We start from the raw sequence: 22,054 nt of genomic DNA on the forward strand, positions 1-22,054 counted from the left end.
AAGCTTACTTGACATCAGTTTTCCAGTGCATTCCTATAATTATCGCTTGATTCTAAAACACTAAATGGTTATTATTATGAAGCCAATGTGTTTGTTGCCAAGGTGATAGGAAAGACACTGTATAAGCCACACCAGCCTGAGGTTTAGGGAAATCAGGGTTTTTACTGGATATGAGAGGAAGGCGGGGTGGTAAGAACAAAAGGTAGAGATCTTTAGCCATGGATGCAAAGTCACAGATTCTTAGGACCTGAAATGGAGGAGAGAGCAAAACCTCAGGACTGGTGGCAAAGAGAGCAGAGACTTAGAATGCACAGGTACGGGGTCAAGTACCCATTTTCAAGGATTCTCGAACATATAGACTATTGTGATGTTGAAATGTATATTTCCCCAAACTCTGACTTATTTTCAAGTGTTTATACAGCTCACCGCATGCCAGTCATTGTGTCAAGCGTGCTACACGTATTAGCTCATTTAATTAAATTTCCGTTGAGTTTTGTCGTTTCTAGATTTACGGAATTTTCACCCCAAGACTTCTAGTGAAATCTGGGATCACTCCTCTCTCCTCTGTCCCCACCTCTTGGAATGGGGACAGATCATTCTAGATTCCAGCCCACACTTTCCCTGTTGGCACCTGCATGTCTGCCTGGCCTCTCCAGTCCTGGGAATGTTTAACCCTTCGTCTGCTCGACAGGACAACAGCTAGCGAACAGGAATAGGAGGTGGGAGGGGGACTGTGGAGAACGGGGAAGGGGGTGTAGGAAGGATGGAGAAAGAACCAGGAGTTGAAAACAAACTCAGAGGGAAGCTGCAGCCAAACCATTTGAGACTGTTTTTCCTAAGATGTACCATCCGAGAGCAAGAGGGAGATGTGTCCCAGCTGGTGAGATGACCGCGAGTTTCTGGTTCAGGCACTCCTCCCCCTTAGCTCATTCTGATCAGGTTCATCTCCTGGCAGGGAGCAAGGAGGCTCTGATGAGCTAATGCTGCCAGGAACTTGGGAGGAGGGGATCACCTTTCTTGCCAGGGCAGCGTCCTGCTCTTTGAAGGACTGGTTTGGAAGAAGGGCCAGAGTCAGGACTGAAGCAACTGAACCAGGCGACACGCTGGCTTTGCTTGGACGCTGTGACGTGTCTCTGTCCATCTCGAAGCATCTTCTCTGTCCTTCCTTCCCCACTTGGCACCATTCACGTGTTTGTGGTGCTGACTGGAGGGATGTGATGGTGACAGTCCTGATATGTTGAGATTCTTCCCGGGAGCCCTTATTGCACTGGCCAAAGCAATCCTTCTGCCTGAATGAGGGGTTGGTGTCAAGGGCCCCAGGGCTGGGTAGAAAGGACCCAGGGCGAAAGCAAATCAGGAGCCTGTAAAGGAGGGTCAGAGGTCAAATGCTGGGAGGTGATGTCCGGAGAGCCAGAGGTAGGACACTTCAGAAAGGTTCAGAGGTCTGTAATGATTGAGACGGTGCCTAGTTTAGGTGAAGCCAAGAGTGCCCTGGGCAGCTGAGGGGAAAAGCTCTGGGAGGTCTGGGCTTCCTTCATTGTTGCATTTGGGGATGGTTGAAGGGGTCAGAGGGGAGGTGGGCAAGTTCCCTTTTCTCCCTTAGTTTCCTTCTAAAGGGAGGCAAAAGGGTTAAATGACACAATTCATGAGAAGTGCCCAATACAGTGCCTGATATATTATCAATATTCAATACATTGGCTTTTAGGGTTCTATTTTGTGAAACGGCGTCTCCAGCGGTCCTAATAGAATCCAGCCACACCTGGTGATATTCTCTGGAGCTGGCAGGAAATAGCCAAATGTGCTTTCTTAGTTCTGGCCTGAAGTTTTGGAGCCTTGGATCAGTGGGTCTGTGCTAGCTGGCACGGCCCCCAAACATAAACTCTTGCGTTTGGGAAATTGTGAAAAAATCTTGTTTCAGGTCTGGTGATTTGAAAGTGAATCCACCAAGAAGGTGACACTTGTCTTTGGCCATTTTCAGCCAGCGGTTTCACAGTGACTTGAGAAGAGAGCGGAAGAAACTTGATATATAAATTTGTGAACTCTGGGATTCTTCGGTGGGTATGGGGGTGGGGGATGGGCGGATCGGGGAGGAAGGGTTGGGAGGCCATCCAGCCCAGTGTTCCTTGACTGCAAACCCACCCCCAATTCTAGTAAATGACCTGAAATATTTTGGGAATCCCTGCTCTATCGTAAGTGGTGACTTGGTAGAATCCTTTCTTTTTTTTTTTTTCTCTTGAAGCCATTCCTCTCTTGCTACCCGCTTCAACCTGGCTTTGTTCCCAAAAGATTTGCTCGTCTGGAGGCCTCAAGAGAGCACAGTATCTCAGCAGCTGGAAAACCAGACCGGAAGCAGCAAGCACCCCTTCCTGGCCGGCTCCGCCTGAGCCCTCTGGTTCCCTAGCTCAGGGCCAGCTTGTTGCTAAGTCATGCACCCAAGAAGCCGTGGGCAGGAGGGGCTGAACTGGCCGCTCTGGGCCTCGCCTCCCATCTTGCTGAGAAGCTGTTGCTTCTGGCCAAGAGCAACAGGGAGACTTGGTTTCGGGAAGTTTAAAGTCATGTGGAGAACAGCAGCGTGACACATGGGGGGGCCGTCTGCTCTCTGGGGTGCTGACCCAGCTGCTGCATGAGCCAGTCCAGCGGCCAGATGCTCCAATGCAAGGCCTTCATTCCTGGCGTGGTGGCAAAATGAGGTAGGGGCTCAAGGAGGCTTATCCCACAGTAAACATTCTAGGGATCTGGAGGATGACTTGATATCAACCGTCCCCTAGTCCAAATATATCAACTCACACGTAGCAAGGGTCTTCTACTCACAGACATCCCACGTTAGTTATGTGATCCAATTTGTAAGATAATTTCTCTTGATAAAATCTCTCCTATTTGGACGTGACAGGCTCTTCTGGGATGGTGAGTCATTACGGATGCCTGGAGTAGCAGGTACTAGGGGAGCCATGATGAACCTTGAGGCTACACGGGGATGAAGGGGCCAAGGTCACAAAAGGTCTTACGTGGTATGAAAAGAAGGGCACGTTTTATCCTATCAGCAGTAATTCCTTATTACAATGAGGAATTTAAGCACGTGGGGATGAGAGGATCATTTTGGCATGTTACAAGGATGACTCTGGTATCCGCTGGGGATATATTGTAGCAGAATTAGGCTGGAGGCAGGAAGACCAGGTAAGGACATTATACACAATTCCAGGCAAGGGAAGCTGAGAGCAGTGGGATGCAAATGGTGAGGGAAAGGGGGCAGGTGACCTGAGAGATCTGGGGGAGGTGGGGTCGACTAGGCTTAATTTTTATTTACCTGCGAGTATGAGAGAATGGGGAGCATTCAGCACAGCTCTTGGTTTTGTTTTTTGGACAAAGCGTGGTTAGTGGTTCTATTCTCAGAAATAGGGAGATCAGGAAAGAGAGCAGCTGGAAGCGCGTAGATGGTTAGAGGTTGACGTGCTGCGGATGAGATGCGCGTGGAAGGTATGAGTGTGTACGTCCAGCAGGCAGCAGGCTTTATGAATGTGGAACCCAGGAGAGGAGTCTGGGTCGGGACTGTCATTTAGAAGTCAATAGCACGTGGGTGGTGGCTAGCCTTAGGCATGGTTAAGTCACCACCGACAGGAAGGGATGTCAAGTGATAAAAGAACTGAGTCTTGGGAAACACTCATATTTGAGAGGTGGGTAAAGAAAGAGAAGTTCACGTAGGAGTTAAGGATGAGAATCTGAGGAGAAGGGAGAGAATTAGGAGAGCGGAGAGGGTCCAAAATGGAAACGAAAGGACATTTAAAGAAGGATGTTGTAGGTCATATAGTAAACATCGCAGAAAGGGAAAATAAGACCACAGAAAAACACTCTTGTGCTTGGGAATTAGGAGGTCACATGTGATCTTGGAGAGAGCCGTTTTAGTACAGAGAAGGAGGGGAAGAAATCTAATGAGCTAAGGGCATTGCGGGGTGTGAAAGCAGATACTCTACAGGTAAGCTACACTTAAGTGAAACTTGGTATCGTGAATGAAGGGAGATAGATGGATGGTCGTTAAATAGATCAAATATTATCTAGAGGGGATGAAAAGTTTATAGACTCTTTCTTAAGATAGAAAACACTTGAGTAGGTTAATGGACTAAAGAGGAAAAAGTCAATGGAGAGAGAGAGAAATAAAAAATGCAGGAAATATTGGGGCCAACTCTTTGAGGGAGGTGATGGAAGGAATACGCATGAGTTTATGGACTCATCTGGGATGGAAGGGAAGGTCCAATTTGTATTAGAGATACAGGGATGGAGGTAGGGATGACGGTAGGGTTGGGTACCGAGCGAGGAAGTTTATACTTGATTGCCCCATTTTTATTCAATGAAATAAGAAGCTAGGTCATCTCTGTTGGGAAAGATGGCAGAAGGGACTTAAATGTTGACATTGCTGCTAGGAAAATGAGGGATGGGATGGATCTGAAAATTCTAGGAGGATTGCTGGGCACCGTGAAGAACTCAGCCGAGATAGGCTCTTGGCATGTGTAGTCCTGCCCACGTGTGGGGTCTGTGAGAAATTCTCCAGCTGTGCCCAGCGATCAGGAAGTGGGACGGAAGCAGACCTTTGGTTGGCCTGGTCCATCAGTGGGGCTGGAAGTGGAAAGACAAGCAGCGTTGTTTTAGTTATTGGCAGAGAGTGGCCATGGCCAAATGGGCTTAATTGGGAAGAAAATGACACCAGGAGGGAGGTGACAAACTGGGAGAAAAGGGAGGCATCCCAAATCTGGAGAACGTGATGAGGTGAGAGAATGGGCAGAGAGAAAGAGCTGGAAAGATAGGACATTGTGTCAGAGATTTCAGGTGTTAAAATGTCAGAGGTGGGACTGTTTTGGGTGATGGCAAGTCCAAGATGTGGCCAGGAGAGTGGGTTGGTTGGTGAAGAGCAAAGGCAATGAAAAAGTACTGAAACGGAGGTCAAGGGACCAGAAAGCTCTAGCGTGCGCTGGATGGGGACCACCTAGGATGGCTGCAGGATTTGTCACGGGAAGAGGCTGTAAGGCAACAAGCATGAGATGGAAGGACCCAAGTGCTCAGAGATGAGCCTCCTGTTAACGATGAAGACTCCCCCAAATCTAAAGGCAGAATTTTTTTTTTTTTTTTTTTTTTGCGGTATGTGGGCCCGGACGCGCAGGCTCAGTGGCCATGGCTCACGGGCCCAGCCGCTCTGCGGCATGTGGGATCTTCCTGGACCAGGGCACGAACCCGCGTCCCCTGCATCGGTAGGCGGACTCTCAACCACTGCGCCACCAGGAAAGCCCCTAGAGGCAGGATTCTTGGTAAACATGCTCTCCTGGGCAAACGAGATGACGAACAGGGAGGGTCCATTCTATTTTGTCTCCTTGCCCACTTCTGCCAGGGCACGAGCCTGGGGACCAATGCAAAGGGGTTTTAACAGCAAAGGGGCGAAACTAGTTATTCCCAGCATACAGAGAAGTGGAAACTTTGACAAGAGCATCAGTGCCTTGCCCAAAATGACACCCCTGTGGTGCTGACCTCAGTCTGTCGCTTCATCTCCCTCGTCCTCCCCACTTGGCGTTTGCATTTAATCTATTGCAGCAAAGCTGGATCAACAGGGACCTCCTCCATGCATGCCCTCTGGAGATCTGGCATTTAGACTTGATACAGGGACCTGGAGGGGAATTTTCCCACTTGGCAAAGGAGTATGAAAATCAGAAGGGAATGTTTTTCCTGCACAGCAACAAGAGGTATCAAATCCTGACTTCTCTTCCTCCCTTCCAGCTCTCTTACTATTTATGTAGATGTAACGGTTCCATAACAATACCTTTTGCTTGGAAAAGGCCTTCTCTTACCCAAAGCGCTAAAAATCCCTATATTTTAAATTTCGGTAGTAGATGTGCTTGGATCTGTTTCCACTTCCATTTAAAAAAAAATAATGATCTCTATATCATATCATATATATCACCTCACCTAGGTGTGAGGTCCTTGAAGCTGGGGACTCTACTGCATCTTAGTGATTTTAGAATCCTCTCGAGTCTTCCGGTCCTTAGCACAGGGCGAGTGGGTTTATTGAATGAGTGAGATGTGTTTATGGAATGGACAGATGGAACTCTTTTGCTTACCCCTCTAAAGTGGGTACTTTGAGGCTTGAATAACAGTGTCAGGGATACCTTACACGGAACCCTCATCGCTCATCCGTGGCTCCCTTGATAAAGGGGACAAGAATGGCAAAAAGAAAAAGGATCAGAAACAATACCAATGAACTGATTTCCAAAGCAGAAAAAGACTCACAGACCTAGAAAACAAAGTTATGGTTACCCAGGGGATGCCGGGTGGTAGTGGGGAGATAAATTAGGAGTTTGGGATTGACATATACACACTACTATATGTAAAATAGACAAACAACAAGGACCTACTGTATAGCACAGGGAACTATATTCAATATCTTGTAATAACCTATAATGGAAAAGAATATGAAAAAGAATATATATAATCTGCATATTATATATATATAACTGAATCACTTTGTTCTACCCCTGAAAGTAACACAACATTGTAAATTAACTATACTTCAATTTTTAAAAATAGTTTAAAAAAAAGGATCAGGTCCTGAGACCCCCTGAGTTTAATCTTGGCTTTACTACTAGATGTGTGGCCTCATATAAATCTTCAAAACTCTCTAAATCCCAGTTTCTTCATGTGAAAATAAAAAGAAATAATACCTCCTTCATTAGATTGTGAGGAATGTTAAATTTGATTGCATGTAGCCAGGTAACTGAAATGTAGAAATGCATCAATTAAAAGAAGATTCTTTCTCGATTCCCATCCATGTAGACATCCATCTACCCATCTTCTGGTCTCAGGGCGTGTGTCTCTGAGATGTTGAACTAATTAAGAAGCGTTTCCTGAAGCTGTGGAACAGCATTTTGCTCTATACAAAATTAATCTGGAATTGATTTCATGACCAGGACACAGTACAAGCCGTGCTCTGAGAACACTAATTAGCTCAGATGCCCATGTGGGTGAACTGAAGCTTTGGAGAGAAGGCACTCTATAGATCATAGCCCATCATGTCACTAGGAAACAGTTTGGTTAAGAACTTGACAGGAAGACTCTCTTTCCTGAAAGTGAAGGAGGTGTAGTGGTGGTGGCCAGGAGCCTCGAATATCAAGAAAAGAACAAGGATGGGAACTTACTTAAGTACTCACCATGTTCCAGGCACTGTTCTAGTTGCTTTCTATTTTTAACATTTTTAAGTTATTTAATAAGACTCCTTCAGAGAATTGGGAAAGTGGGAATCCTGGAGAAAAGGAATTCTGGATATGCTAGCTCTTAAACTACCTCTCAGTTTTATAATATATGAGTACAAATGGATTTGTTCAAAGCTGCTTTCTGCAAACAGAATTGAAAGGAACAGAAATCACTATAGATGGATGTGATCCAGGGCCGTCTCTGGACCAAAAATAGACTATAAGCCTGAAGAAGTCAGGGATCCCATGTTTTCAGCTCATTCCTGTACAGTGCTTAGCAGATGATAGGTGCATCATACAGGATTTGATGTTTGGAGCTGCAGCAGCCATTTTGTGACCATGAGGACAAGGGAAGAAAATGTCAGGGAAGGCGACCCAGAGCCCTGACACATTTGAGCTGCCAAATTAACCTACTCTGGGACCATCTACCTTCATCCCTCTTGCTTTATGGAATAATCAAATGTCTTCATTTTAAAGTCATTTCTTTGTATGGCTACTTTATTAAACTCACGGCCAGAAGCATCCCAGCCGACCCCATCTCTAACTAGGAGCTTGGGCTGGTCATTTAACACTTCTGTGTCTCAGCTGGATGGTCACAGTCATGCTCTTGATGGAGCAGCACCTCCCGAGAATGACGGTAGCCACCTATTTCTCAAGGCGACACTATAAAACTTGCTGGGACCTTTGGGCTGATCTCTCCCACTTTTAAACAAACTCTCATTTCACATGAGAGTTGAATTCCCAGCAGTGCGGGTGGCATAGAATAAGCCCGGCAGTTTCGTGTTTGGTTTGTCAAGGTGCCACGTGGTTCTGGGTGCCAGGGCCGTGTTATGTGATCTGAGCCATCCCGCTGACCTGCCTGTTGCCGTGCCGCATGGCAAGCCAGCATTTGAGAGAGAAGCATAGTTGACATTCTTCCCCTCCTGGGGAATTCTATGCAGAAAGACACCTGCACTGGTCCTCTGGGCATTTTCTCCTTCCTTTTTCCGCTGGATCTGCCATCTCTGAAACCGAAACTGGGGTCGGGGGTGGAAGGGGAAGGGGGAGCATCAGTGTGTCCTGAGGTTTTATTAGCCAATCAGACAAGACCATGATTTCCATAAGCATTTAGGTCGGATTTTAGGGAGTGTTTGGGACCTTCTTGTGAGCACGTGTGTATTTCATAGAGATCAAGAAGCTCAACTTTGATTCCTCAAACATGTCACCCTGACATAGGGCTGGCTGCCTGGGAAGAACCATCTCATTCCAGTATCCACTGAATCTCCCCTGTATCTCCCCTGTGGTGATCCAAAATATTAGGGATAAAAAGATTAGATGAGCCTTGAATACATCTGGGCAACTGCGGCTAGAAGGCTTACTAATAGTGGACAAACAAGGGCTGCATTTTCAGCTCATTCTCTTGGAAGAAAGGATGCTTCCTGCTGAGGCTTTGTCATTGCCCCAGTGGGCCACCAGGCTCTACAGAGATGAGTGGGTAGAGCCTTGAGGCGGGAAAGACAGAGAGCTGCAGCTACAAGCACAGCCAGGCTTGGGGAAGCACACTGTGTAGGAGCAAGGGGTCAGAGCCTTCCCCAGGAATCTGCTGCTATAACCAGGGCATAGGCAAGGCGCCCTGCAGCAGAAGGATGCCCACATTGAACCTGTACCAAGACAATTGCTTCGGGTTCATTGATGATCAATTATCATGTGCCCTTTGGGGAGGAGGACATGGGCCTCCACTTTGGAACCTTCTGTGTTTCCTCCATGCTTTGGGAAGCTGTACAGTCGAGTCTGTAGTTCCCAACTCAAGTTTGGGTCCAGTTGGAATTGTAATCAATCTCTTTGTCTCAATAGAATCCCAAATCCACTTCCCCTTTGGCTCCTATTATATTTTGCTATCTGTATCATGTCTCCCTATAGGCCTATTTTATTTTTTAGATTTTTTATTTTGAAACAACCTCAAGTGTAGAGAAAGATTGTGAATGCTGTATAGAGAATATTTTTTTTTCTCCAGGAACCACTTGAGAGCTGCCAACGTGATGCCCCATCCCTGTGAAAATATTAGTATGTAATTCCTCTGAACAGCACAGCTTCCTCCATAGCTGCATATACATAACTGTATCCTACATAGCTAGGATCCAGCCATCACACTCCCAACACGTTGCTACCAACTTAACCGTGGGCCCTGTTCAAGTTTCACTGACTGTTCCAAGAATGGATCCAGTTGTCCTTTCATTGTCACGTCACTTTAGGTCCCTTTGAACCATGAGTTGCTTTCCTCAGCTTTCATGACCTTGGCAACTTTAAGGACTATAGACCCATCATTCTTAGACTATTTCTCAACCTTAGTTTGACGATGGCTGATGATTACCTTTAGGTGATGCACACGTGGCAAGGATATCACAGAAGCTATGCACACCCTGATGCATGATACACAATTCTGAGCCTTTGACTAACGTGGGTCGGCCAGACCTCTCCATCCTAAAATTAGTCCTTTTTCCTTGTGTAGCGAATAAATATTTTTCTTGTGTGAGAAGGCACTTTGAGACTCTGCAAATATTCTGTTCCCCATCAAACTTTTGAGTTATTTATTTATATCAGATTGGACACACGTATTCTTATCTTTATTAGCCATGAACTCTTCCTTCGTTAATTTTGTTACTCAAATGATCCCAGATTTGGCAAGTGACTTGAGGCACTTTTGAGATGCCTTCATTATTTTTGTAGTACTTTCTTAATCCATGGCACAAGAGAGTGATCCAGGCTCGTTTGTACTTTCCCCACCCAGCCCTGAAATCAGCGATTTGTCCAAGGATCCCTGGTTCCCTTTAATGGAAAATAGCACGCAGTTCTGGGAATGTCCTCATCACTTCTAGGGTGTTGCTGCTCCCAGACCCTCTCAGTGGAAGGTATGTGCACACACATATGTGGAAGTGCATTCAGCACGCACACACACGCACTCAAATTTACACCCTTTTTCATTTCTGTATCCATGTCTATCTATTGAAAACCATGCCCTTACATCATCTCAATTTTCAGTCCAACACCACAGGGTTCATTCTTTTTTTCTCCCATTCTGCAGTTGTAATTCTCTTTCCCAACAGTGAGAATTTGGCTTCTGTTACCGTGAGTATAGTTACCCATCTGACCAACCCCTTCGTGTATCACTCAGGTCTTATCACAATTGCCACCCCCTCCCACGCATGATGCTTCTTCACCTTGCATGGGCTCCAGCACCCCACGCTGGGCTTCTCCTGCTGTGTAGACACCCTCATCATCCCTCAGGCCGACAGACACTGGACCCTGGGTCATCACAGCTCATCCTGTCCTCCTAGCGTGGACAGCTCCACCAATGGCTTGTGACCCGTGTGTTCAAGATAAGAGGGGGAAGAAGAAAAGGAAGGTGTCAAGAAAGCTCTACCTGGTCTTGCAGTGATGATTTTAGAGCCCAGGGTGGATGAAACTCTGTAAGCAGCTTGATCTATTAAATCTGTCTTCTGAAGCTTATTTGTGTGGGTGTTGCTATGTCACACTAATGTCACGTATGTTTTCTCTCTCTCTTCTTCCCTCCCTTAATGATGCCGTGAATGCCTGGGGAGCCATGATCCAAACTCCAGACCTTGCTTCTTACCTTCCTAGGTCTGGTCTGCAGAGCCTCCTTCGGTGACAGGAAGGGAAGGCACGTCCCTGGGGGCAGTACCTTCTGCCCCCACCTCCCTGACCCTTCCCCACACCTACGGCCACTTCTACAGGCTGAGCTCCCAGCTCTCTGCCTGCCCCTTTCCCCCACAGAAGCCCCTCTGTGACAAAATGCCTGGGAGTCGTGGCACGCAGGATCAGTGATGGGGAAGGCCAAGGCCATTCCTGTCCCCTGCCAGGCTGGTTTCATGCCATGAGGCCACATTCCTCATACTCCCTGGGGCCAACCTCATCCTCCTGAGGTTTGGCGAAAGAGTGGGATCCACTGCTTTGCACAGTGAGGACAGGCCCTCTCCCACCACGGGTGAATTGGGGATTAGCCTGTGAGAGCCAAAGGCCGTGTGACCCTGCCACCACTGCTATGTCTGCTTTGTGACACCACAGGTCACATCTCTGAGACACTGCCGCCATCTCTTTTCCCTGCATCAAGGCCCATTGCTTCTGCTGCTGTTAGGTGCATTTGGGGAAGGGAACAGAGAGGAGGAGCCAGGGTACCAAAGAAAATCCAGCTCTTTCACCTCCAGTGCGTGTGGACAGAGGGCAGCTTTGCGTATCAGGTCTGGGTTTTATGTGCCTCCCCAGGTCCTGTTTGGTTGGAACTTGACGTGGAAGATGGGGACAGCTAGCTCTCTTCTCTGAGTCATGGGAGGCGAGGAACACGACTCCTCGGGGGCTTCTGAATGCCGGAGCCAGAGGACACGAAGACACACGGCAGGAAAGCACAGCGTGGTGATGTTTCCACCTCTGCCCCCCATCACATCCCTTCTCTGCTCCAAGATTCTTGAACGATGTGAATCCTTCCCCAGAGAACACAGCGGCCTGGTCATAACTTGTTAAATACTGTAATTAAAATAATTCTATTATTAACTTCATGATAATGCTTTTTTTTCCTCCCTCCTCCTCCAAATTACCTGTTAGCGTTTTGTTAATTAAATTTCCAGTTCCCACAGAACTGCTTGCTGTTGTGTGAGGTGTACCGGGTCGGGGGGGGGGGCCCTCTTCCTGGGGGGTGGGAGGGTGGATCAGCAGGTCAGACAGGTTTCCATCTTTCCTGCAGGAAGGCTGAGAGAAGGAAACAGAAGAGATCAACAGTCGATGCTTAAACAAGGTGCAAAGAAAAATAAAGGGCGTCCAGTTAAGTTAGAATTTCAGACGTACAATCAATAGTTTTTTTAGTGTAAGTATATCCCCAACATTGCATGAGACATACTTATGCCCAAAGCTTATTTGTTATTTCTCTGAATTTCAGACTTGGTGGCGTGTCCTATACTTTCTCTGGCCATCTTACACCTAAACCTCAGCTCCAGCTCCAGAGAACGGGGTTGTCTACTCTCCTTTCAAAGCACGTTCGTTCTTTACTGAATTCACAGTAGAGGTTGTTTTTATCGTTTTGGTCAGCTCCTTAATGCATACACTCCAAAAGATTTTACAGTTTTGTATCGTATTAATAATGGTATGATGACTATCGTGGATCCATTGATCTGTTAATCATTTAAATAGTGTCTAAGATGCACCAGTTGCTGTGTGAGGTGTTAGACACCAAAGTCAGTGAGACTCAGGTTTTGACCTCAAGGAGCTCACTGCTCAGAGCAGGAGTCCTAGACTTGTCCAAATCCAGCCCATCATCTTGTTTTATAAATAAAACTTCATGAGAACACAGCCACACCGCCATTTTATTTTATAAATAAAACTTTATTAGAACGCAAACTCACCCAACCACTTACTATTGTTTATGCCTGCTTTTACCTACTGGTGGCTAACTGAATAATTGTAACAGAGATTATGTGGTCCAAAAGCCTAAAATATTTACTTTTGGCCCTTAAAAGGAAAGTGTGCTGACCCTTGACCTAGAGGAATGCTAGTCAACAAAGTGAACATTATGTTAAGAGAGATATAAGCAAAGGGCATGGGGAGAACAAAGAAGGGAGCCTCTGATCCAGCTTCTGTGTACCAGTTGGTCCGAGCTGACATCAGAGCTGAGCTTCCAAGGGTGGGAAGGGGAGAAGGGCTGGGATTCTAAGCAGAAGAAGCATCGTGTGCAGAGGCACAGAGGCTGCTTCTGGGCTGTGTCCTAAGGATGTGGAAGGGGTGGGGTGAAGGTGGGAAAAGATCGCATCTTGAGGGTCTCAGTATGTCAAGTACTGACAGGGGTTCACTTATGTAATGCACACAATAGGCCTTGATGTTGAAATTAGATTCCATCTTTTGCACGTGCATCACTGAAGGCTCAGAAAGGTTAAGGAAATTGTCCAAAGTCCCACAGAAGGAAGCAGAAGAGTCAGGACACTAACTCAGAGTGAGCCTGTCGAAAAGCTTGTATTCTCAGCATCCCTCATGCTGCATTGCACAGTGTACGGACTCATCACTTGTAACAAACCACGGGCAGGTTCCTGGAGGGCAGGGAGCATGTCTTATTCTAGACAAAGTTTCCCAGCTGGGGATGATTTTGCCCTCTGAGGGACATTTGGCCATGTCTGGAGACAATTCTGGCTATCACAACTTTGGGGGGAGTTGCTACTGGCATCTGGTGGGTAGAAGCCAAGGATGGTCTAAACGTCCTATAATGCATGGGATAGGCTGCCACAACAAAGAAATCTCTGTCCCAAATGTTAGTAGTGCTAGAGTTGAGAACCCTTGCCCAGCATTCCTGTGCCCAACACAGGGCTTGGCAAATAAAAGATACTCGGTAAAGTTTGCTGAACTGAAGAAAAAAAAAAAAAAGGATGTGATTCAGAAACGGGGAAAAGCTCAGAGTCATTAGTGAGTAGGATGTAAGATGGCAGATGGGGGAAGAATGGAATGTTGGAATGGGATTGCAGGCCTGCAAAGACTGACATGAGGGAGTTTTAATTTATTCTAAAGGCATGGTGAATACCAGTGAGGCACCTTAGTTCAGGACAGTGACGCAATGAGGCGGGTTTGTTGGAGAGTTACACTGACTACAGCATGGAGGACAGAGGCGTAGGAAGACCTGTCAGGTGGTCTCAACTAAGGCAATGCCAGTGGCAGAGAGAGGCGGAAACAATTTTGTGAGAGGTTAGACGGTAGACTCAGCAGCATTTGGGTGCGTGGGGCAAGAAGAAGGGTCATGAAGACACTTGTTTGAACAATTACAACACTGACTGAGGTAAGGGATATGGGAAGGTGGACCAGGTGTATGTGCACAGGTGGAGGGTGGAGGTGGGAGGGTGATGGTGTTGGGTTAGCTAATTTCCAGGAGGCTATAGGATTCTCACGATCCACGGGAACATGTTTCAGTCAGCCGCTGGAAACGTGTGTATTTTTCACACGTTTCACACATGTCTTACCTGGTTTTGCCCATTCCCCCTCTCCAGACCTCAAGTCCCCAAGGTCAGAGGTGATGCATGGATTAAGAGCTCAGACAGAATTGAGTTTGAATTGTGGCCCCAATCGTGTATTAACTATATAATATTAAGATGTTATTTTGCTTCTCTGAGTCGTAAAGTGTCCTTATCTGAAAAATGGGGATCATATTAGCTACCTATGAGGTTGTGGGTATAAAACGTGTAGGGGTGGGGTGGGAGGAACTGGGAGGCTGGGATTGACACATACACACTACTGATACTATACATAAAATAGACAACGGATGGGAGCACACTGCATAATGGCACAGGGAACTCTACCTAATGGGCTGTGCTGACCTAAATGGGAGGGACGTCCAAAAGGGAGGCTGACTCATTTTGTTGTGCAGTGGAGGCTAACACAACATTGTAAAGCAACCATACTCCAGTAAAAATTAATTTAAAAAAAAAGTATAGGGTGCTTTCTGTAATGGTGGCAACGTAGTCTCACCCTCCAGTGACAGCACACGTGTGTGCGCACACACACACACACACACACACACACACACAGCCCAGTACATCTCACTGCTGACCACGTCATCTTGAAATTCTTGGCTGTGGACATAATGGTCCCTGTAGACTCTGTTCCAGGACAGGGTCTCTGTCCTGGCTATCTCTGTGTCCCCAGCACCTAGCACAGTTCCTAGATCACAGGTGACAAATGCCCCAATCTTGAGGGTTCCGACGGAGGCTTTTAGCGACCTTCCTAAGGTTACACAGTTTGTAACAGGCAGAGCTGAGGCCTCCTGAACCCCAGTCCTGTAGCCTTGGCAATATTGGGAGATCGAACTGTCTCTGATCATTTTGATCAGCAGAGAATCCAGAAAAACAATGTCAATTATTAGCTTGGAAACATATGTACTTAACTTTGAAGGTAACTTCATGCTCATGGTTATGTATGTTTCTTGGGCTGCTGTGAGATGAGTTCACACTCCTGAAGCCTTCCCCGACAGCACAGCGCTAGGAAGAGGCAGGTCTGCGTTAGCAAGTTCCTCTGAGGGTCGGTGAGAGTTAGTTGGGCTTCCCTGGCTCTTCGGGCTCTGGACCCTTGAGACCCACTCTGACCTCTGATCCCCACCGAGTTGTCTTGGAACACACGTTGTCCCGCCCAGCACGTCCACTTCCTTCTGACTGGTACCACGTCCCTTCCGTAGAACAAGAAGGAACCTGCTTTCTATGGTTTGCTTCACCCACTCACCTTCTCAGCCAGAGACACCTACCTGTCCGCTTCTGGACACCCTTCATTATGATCCACATGTGGCCTTATGCACAGATGGCTTTCTTTATCAACCTGGTCCAAACAATGAACAAAGTAAATCTGATGAAACCACTTTAAAAAGCACTATATTATAGGTTCCAAAGTCAATTCCATTTTTAAAAAAAAATTCCTCCGCTACCGCTATTTTCTTCCTCTTTGGTCTGGCAATAGGATAAGCCAGAAAGGGGGCAGAAGCAGATACCCTTGGTTTAAATCCGCACACATTTATGGCACAAATATTTCTGTGCCGACCACTGGACTCGCTTTTCCCTGGGGATTCTCAGCAAGTGGCAACAGCACCCATCTTGGCCTCGATACTGAAATAAGACATTTCACGGTGCCCTGGGAATGGCAAGCCGTTGGGCATCTAGGTGTGTTGTGCCCTCAGCCCCAGGGAGTTCCTAAAGCCAGAGTTGAATTCTGCCCTCTCCTAGACTTTTAGAAGGACCCAGCGTAGGACACAGAGCACGGCAGATTCCTACCTGGGCGCCCTGTGGAGCCCCACCAAGCAAGGAGGCTCCCCTCTAAGCCTGCAGGCTCCTTGCTGTCTGACACCAGCCACCTACCCTCGATTCAGATTACAAGTAGGACTGGAGGCCAAGAGCCAGCCAAATGCATCCTGGTTCCCGCTAAGGAGACGAAGCAAAGCTGCCAGCCGGCAGGGCTTGTCTACAAATGCCCACGAAGCAGTAAGCTTGCCCTGAGAAGGCAGGATTTTGTGCGTTTGTTTCTACATGCAGCTCCTCTCTCTGCAGAAGCGTCACGTGTCTTCCAGTGCTTTTATATTTATAGATGAGCGGTGTTATTGGGGATGTCATTTGGGGAGCTCTGATGTGTGCGCCACTGGCTGATCTAATTGGCTCCACTTAGGATAAAGACACCTCCATTGGTTCGGTCCCCTTTAAGTTTAACTAGCCTGGTTCCCTTCTGGAGCCGCAGAAGGCACCGCTGATCTGAGATGGTACTTTTATAAATGAAGAGCCTGGGTCCACAATGGGACTAGGAGGAAGGATGGGTAAGGATTACACGCTCAGTCTACTCCCAGCACGTGCAAACAGCTCCCTCCTCGTTGCCACCCGGCCTCACCCCTCGTCACACGCTTGAACGACAGTTTGGTGTGTCAGTTTCTTGATATCCCTGTGATGGGCAGGGGAGTGACTCGCTGGGGAGAACACTGGCAGTTCTTCATCTCAGCAGAGGTGGCTACTTCTGGGGTCCTGGCAGAGGACTGACTCTGGGACGTGAACTGGGCGTGTAAAGATGCAAGAGTCTGCTATTGGTTATTGTGTAGATGTGAGTATATACTGGAATCCAGAAACCTTAAAAGAAAGCATTGCCCATTCTCATTAGCGGATGCAAACTATTATATATAGGATGGATAGACAGCAAGGTCCTACTGTATAGCCCAGGAAACTATATTCTATACCTTGTGATAAACCATAATGGAAAAGAATATGAAAGAGAAGATATAAATGTGTAACAATCACTTTATTGTACAGTAGAAATTAACACAACATTGTATATCAACTATATTTCAATAAAATAAAATTTTTAACATCTTTATTGGAGTATAATTGCTTTACAATGGTGTGTTAGTTTCTGCTTTATAACAAAGTGAATCAGCTATACATATACATATATCCCCGTATCCCCTCCCTCTTGTGTCTCCCTCCCCCAAAAAGAAACATTATTAAAAAAAAAAGAAAGCTTGTGATTAAAGAGAAATTATAAAGCAATCCATGGACCTTTATTTATTTAATTAATTTATTTATTTATTTTGCTGTACGCGGGCCTCTCACCGTTGTGGCCTCTCCCGTTGCGGAGCACAGGCTCCAGACGCGCAGGCTCAGCGGCCATGGCTCACGGGCCCAGCCGCTTCGCGGCATGTGGGATCTTCCCGGACCAGGGCTCGAACCCGTGTCCCCCGCATCGGCAGGTGGACTCTCAACCACTGCGCCACCAGGGAAGCCCGGACCTTTACTTTTTTCAGATGAAGTATAATTACAGGGCTTCTTCCCCCAGAAGATTGAGGTGGACATCAAGGGCTAAATTCACAATACATTTTGCCATGCTCTTTGTTTTTTTTCTTCATGGATTATATTTTTTCTACGTTTCCTGAAACACAGGATGCAGAAAAATAAGATGTTTCTCATATTTACTAGAAATCCTGGCTTTATCATTTTGAAATAAGCTACGGATAAGCTTTCCATTCATATCAAGTGTTGTGAAATATGTTTTTGATAATACATGAAGTCATAATATATAGGTAGTGAAAGATAAAATAAAAGCTCATAAATTAAAAAAAAAAAAAAAGAGTTGCCCATTCTCTATCATATAGTCACTCATTGATTCATCAAACATCTGTTGTCCCTCTCTACGTGTGCAGCCGGCACCACGCTTCCTCCGTGAAGTATGTTGGTTTCCTGGGCGATCCTGGGTGAGGTTCTTGTCGTTTTTGTAGAAAAGCCCTGCATGGGAGCCAGGAGACAAAATCTGTCTTTGAGTGACCTTGAACAAGTCACTTCCATCACAGGGTTTCTCCCCCGAGGTTCCTGGCAGTTCTGACGCTCTGTCCCTGCTCTGACGGCCGGGGAGACTGGATTCATGGGTCAGAAGAAGCCTGTTCTTCCTCTCTCCCTGCAAAGGTGAGGAACAGATGAAAAGAGGATGGGGGATACAGAGAGATAAACAAACAAAACGCAAAAACCTCATGACTTCTTGTAGCGAGCTGAACTCTCAGGCCTGAACCTGAATGCAGTTGTGCCACCGCGCTCCCTGGCTGTTACCTGACCGTGGAGTCCAGACGGGTGTTCTCTGTCAAGTCAGCGATTGTGGTTCAGAGTGAAGACGGACTCATATACACATCACCGTGGCAACGTTTAGGTAAACTGGCTCAGAGGACTGAGGATGGATATTATGGGATAGCTTCCTTTCTTCTTCTTTTTCTCTTTCCTCTCTCAACACTAGCCTAAGGTAAAGAACAGTTGAGCTGGATTAATTGACTCCTTTTATAAGAGATTTCTTACCTTTGGATATATTGGCTATGAAATTGTCAGTGAAAATTCATCTTAAGGTGTCAGCCCAAGGCATTCTGGGGTCCTTGAGTTTTATCAATAACTGGAGGGTGGGTTGATGACTCTTGGTCCTATCCAGTGACACCTAAGTTGCCTTTTGTCTGTTTAGCCAGAATTTGAGCCATTGTCTACCTAGTGCCCCAGGATCATACACCAGCAGGACCCTGGAACATCAAAACGAGCTTCCTCCAGAGAGTCCCAGAGCAGATGCAGAAAACAATTTCACATCCCCTATCGCCTCTAGGGGTTGACACTAGAAACCTCCAAGAGCTTATCTATAAAACAGTGAGTCTCTTGGACTCCCCTGGCTGTTTTATTTTCTTGCTTTTCTGACTTGGACTTTGAGGCTGCATGCTTGAAGCGTCAAGCTTACCTGTGCGCCAAAAATTGGTCCAGTAAATACAGCTATAGGGATTTCTGGAGCTCATCTTCTAAAGATGTGTGGGCAATCTTTAAGCAGCATCAGAAATCTCATTTTCCAGGTTCTGCGAGCGCCACAAAGGTGGACACTGGGGAGGGAATCCACAGCTGCCATTCGGAGAATTTGGTGGAGCCTGGACTTCACTCTGCACTTCCTCCCAGTGTCTGGGGAATATAATTTCTACTCTCTTACTGATTGGGATAACGATAGGATATTCTTTTCCAAAGATAAAACATCTGAAAAGTTACAGTGTCTACAGATGTGAGCCTTACTTTGGCCATAGACAGGTACCTGGACGTCCGTGTGTATAGATGTGGAACATTTGAAGTGGGAAATTTTTAAATACATTTAAGGCGCTCATCAGAGGATATCCTTGGGGATTCCTGTGTAAAGTGCATTGCACCTTCATACCTCTCCTTTTGAGATCCACTTAGCGTTTTGGAGATGTGTGGACATCCTTTTTTTTGGACTCTAAAGTTGCTTAGGTCATATTTCTTCTTTATCAATGAAATGCCCTTGTCAGAAATTCTTTTTTTTTTTTTTTTGTATTTTAGTAGCTTCTGTGGCATAGAAACGCCTAAGAAACCAAGAGTTTCTAGAATCACCTTTAATATACATTGACCCCTGCTCCTTTGAGAAACTCAACTTTTTTGCCATCTCTGAAAACAACCCCCTTTGGCTGTTTAGAGTATTGAGTCAGCAACTTCACAGGAAAAATGAGGGGACCTAACAGAAGGAGACAAGGGGATGCTAGGCAGAGATGGAATAAATCCACTGCAGACAAGAGAGTGCTTTCCAGCTCCAAGTCTGTGTCAATATGGAACCCCCAGGGCTCTCCTAGTTTAAAGAACTAGTGGAACCTCTCCTCTGGTCTTTCCTGGGCTCTGATCGATTTTAATATAACTCCGGTCTTGGCAATATAGACTTGCCAAAAGTAGACTCTTTATACTTAGATCCTTAAGGAAACTGGAACAAATCTAGTTGTTTATTTAAAAAAAAAAAAAAAAAGCCAAGGGTGAGTTTCCCTGGGGTGTGGTGTGAGGATTGTGCTGGGAAAGAAAGGATACGGTCCAAGCAAACACTGCTGAGAAAAGTCTTCCAGCCGGATGGGCTTCCTAACAGTTTCTCCGGGCAAAGGGGAGATCTACTGTCAGATAAAAAGCGGCTCATCACCCTCAGAGCAGCAGTTGGGCGGGCAGCCAGGTTGGGAAGAACAATGATTTCCTCACTTTTCAATTTGATTATTAGTTCATAGTTATTGGAAGCCTGTGATGCCTTTAGCTCTGGAGCCAGCACGCAAGAGGAGGTGGCCTAATGGGATTCATTTTTTCCTAGTCACTGTTTCCATTCTTCATCAACTGAGTCAGCATCTCACTAGTTAAGAGATGTTGAGTCAAACCTCATCTGACCGCCATATAGCTACGAAAATGGTACCTCCCCTCCCTCTCCTCCCAGGCCCCTGGTCAAATCGGCCTGTCCCTCACACCTCACTCCACCCCTTTTTGCATCTATATCAATGAGGTGAAATGCCTATCTCATTTAAAATGCCTCTAGGATGGACAGTTTTTCTATTCCTGCCTGGAAGCAAACCATTCTGGTGTTTAACTTGCTTTAGGGGTGGAAGGAAAAGAGGAGGGTTCAGGCATTTTTTTCCTGTTTGCTTTTTCTTTTTTTTTAAGATTTTTTTGATGTGGACTCTTTTTAAAGTCTTTATTGAATTTGTTACAATATTGTTTCTGTTTTTTATGTTTTGGTTTTTTGGCTGTGAGGCACGTAGGATCTTAGCTCCCCGACCAGGGATCGAACCTGCACCCCCTGCATTGGAAGGTGAAGTCTTAACCACTGGACTGCCAGGGAAGTCCCTTTCCTGTTTGCTTTTAAAATTTATTGAATGCTACAGTCTGTTAGACTCAGAGTGTTATGAATTATCTAGCTGACTCCTCAAGCCTCCTTAACGAGACAGGCCGTGTAATTGGCCCCATTTTACAAATGCAGAAACAGGCTGAGAAAGCTACCGGAAATCTCTAAACCTGGAAGTTCACGTTTGTCTTCTCACCAAGTTTCTGGATGAACCAATCTGCAGGCTGCCTTCCGTGGTTTTGAACATTGGTCCTAAAAAATCAAAAGCCAGGGCTTCCCTGGTGGCGCAGTGGTGAGAGTCCGCCTGCCGATGCAGGGGACACGGGTTCGTGCCCCGGTCCGGGAAGATCCCACATGCCGCGGAGCGGCTGGGCCCGTGAGCCATGGCCACTGAGCCTGCGTGTCCAGAGCCTGTGCTCCGCAACGGGAGAGACCACAGCAGTGAGAGGCCCGCGTACCACAAAAAAAAAAAAAATCAAAAGCCAGTGGAGAAGTACTAAGTGGCATCTGCATTTTTCCTCTAAGAAAAGAATTGGGGAACTGAATTAAAACTCAGGTTTTCAGAAATGTTTATAATTAGAGGTCTGACACGTAGGGCATCTTGAAGTTTTAAGCATCCATTTAAGAATGCATGCTTTTGCTTGAATTTGTTCCCGAGACCAAGCTGTAGCTCTCTTATTTTCAAATTGCACTTTTCAGAAGTCCATTGGAAAACCAAGCTGTCATGGGATAAACTCAGTCTAGATGCACCCAGGGGTTGAGTTGCTTGCTGGCTCGTTGAACAAGCTGGTGGCTGTGTAAAGGTTGGGCAATCTCACCCAGCGGGTCCAGATGGAGCACATGTTTGTGGCCCTCCCTGAGGATTACTGGTTCTGGTGCTACCTGAGGTTGACCCTAATGAGGAATTGTTTCAACTCCTCTGTTTGCCTATTAGATGCACTCTGGATGAAACAATTTGGGTATGAGTAAGTGCTATAGGGGTTTGCAAATGAGGCCAAGGTTTTTGCAATCCGTTGATGCTTTTCCTTCTGAGGATACAGTGGGTTGTGGTTCACGGCCAGGTACAGAGTTGTTTATAGACTGACGGTGGAAGTGGAAGCCAGGGCAGAGGGAGCTGACCGCAGAAACAGTATCCTTTAGGGTATTTCATGGATGGCCCGAGAAAGTAGAAGTAG

This window comes from Stenella coeruleoalba, assembly GCF_951394435.1.
Source record: "Stenella coeruleoalba genome assembly, chromosome: 19".
Classification (NCBI taxonomy): Eukaryota; Metazoa; Chordata; class Mammalia; order Artiodactyla; family Delphinidae; genus Stenella; species Stenella coeruleoalba.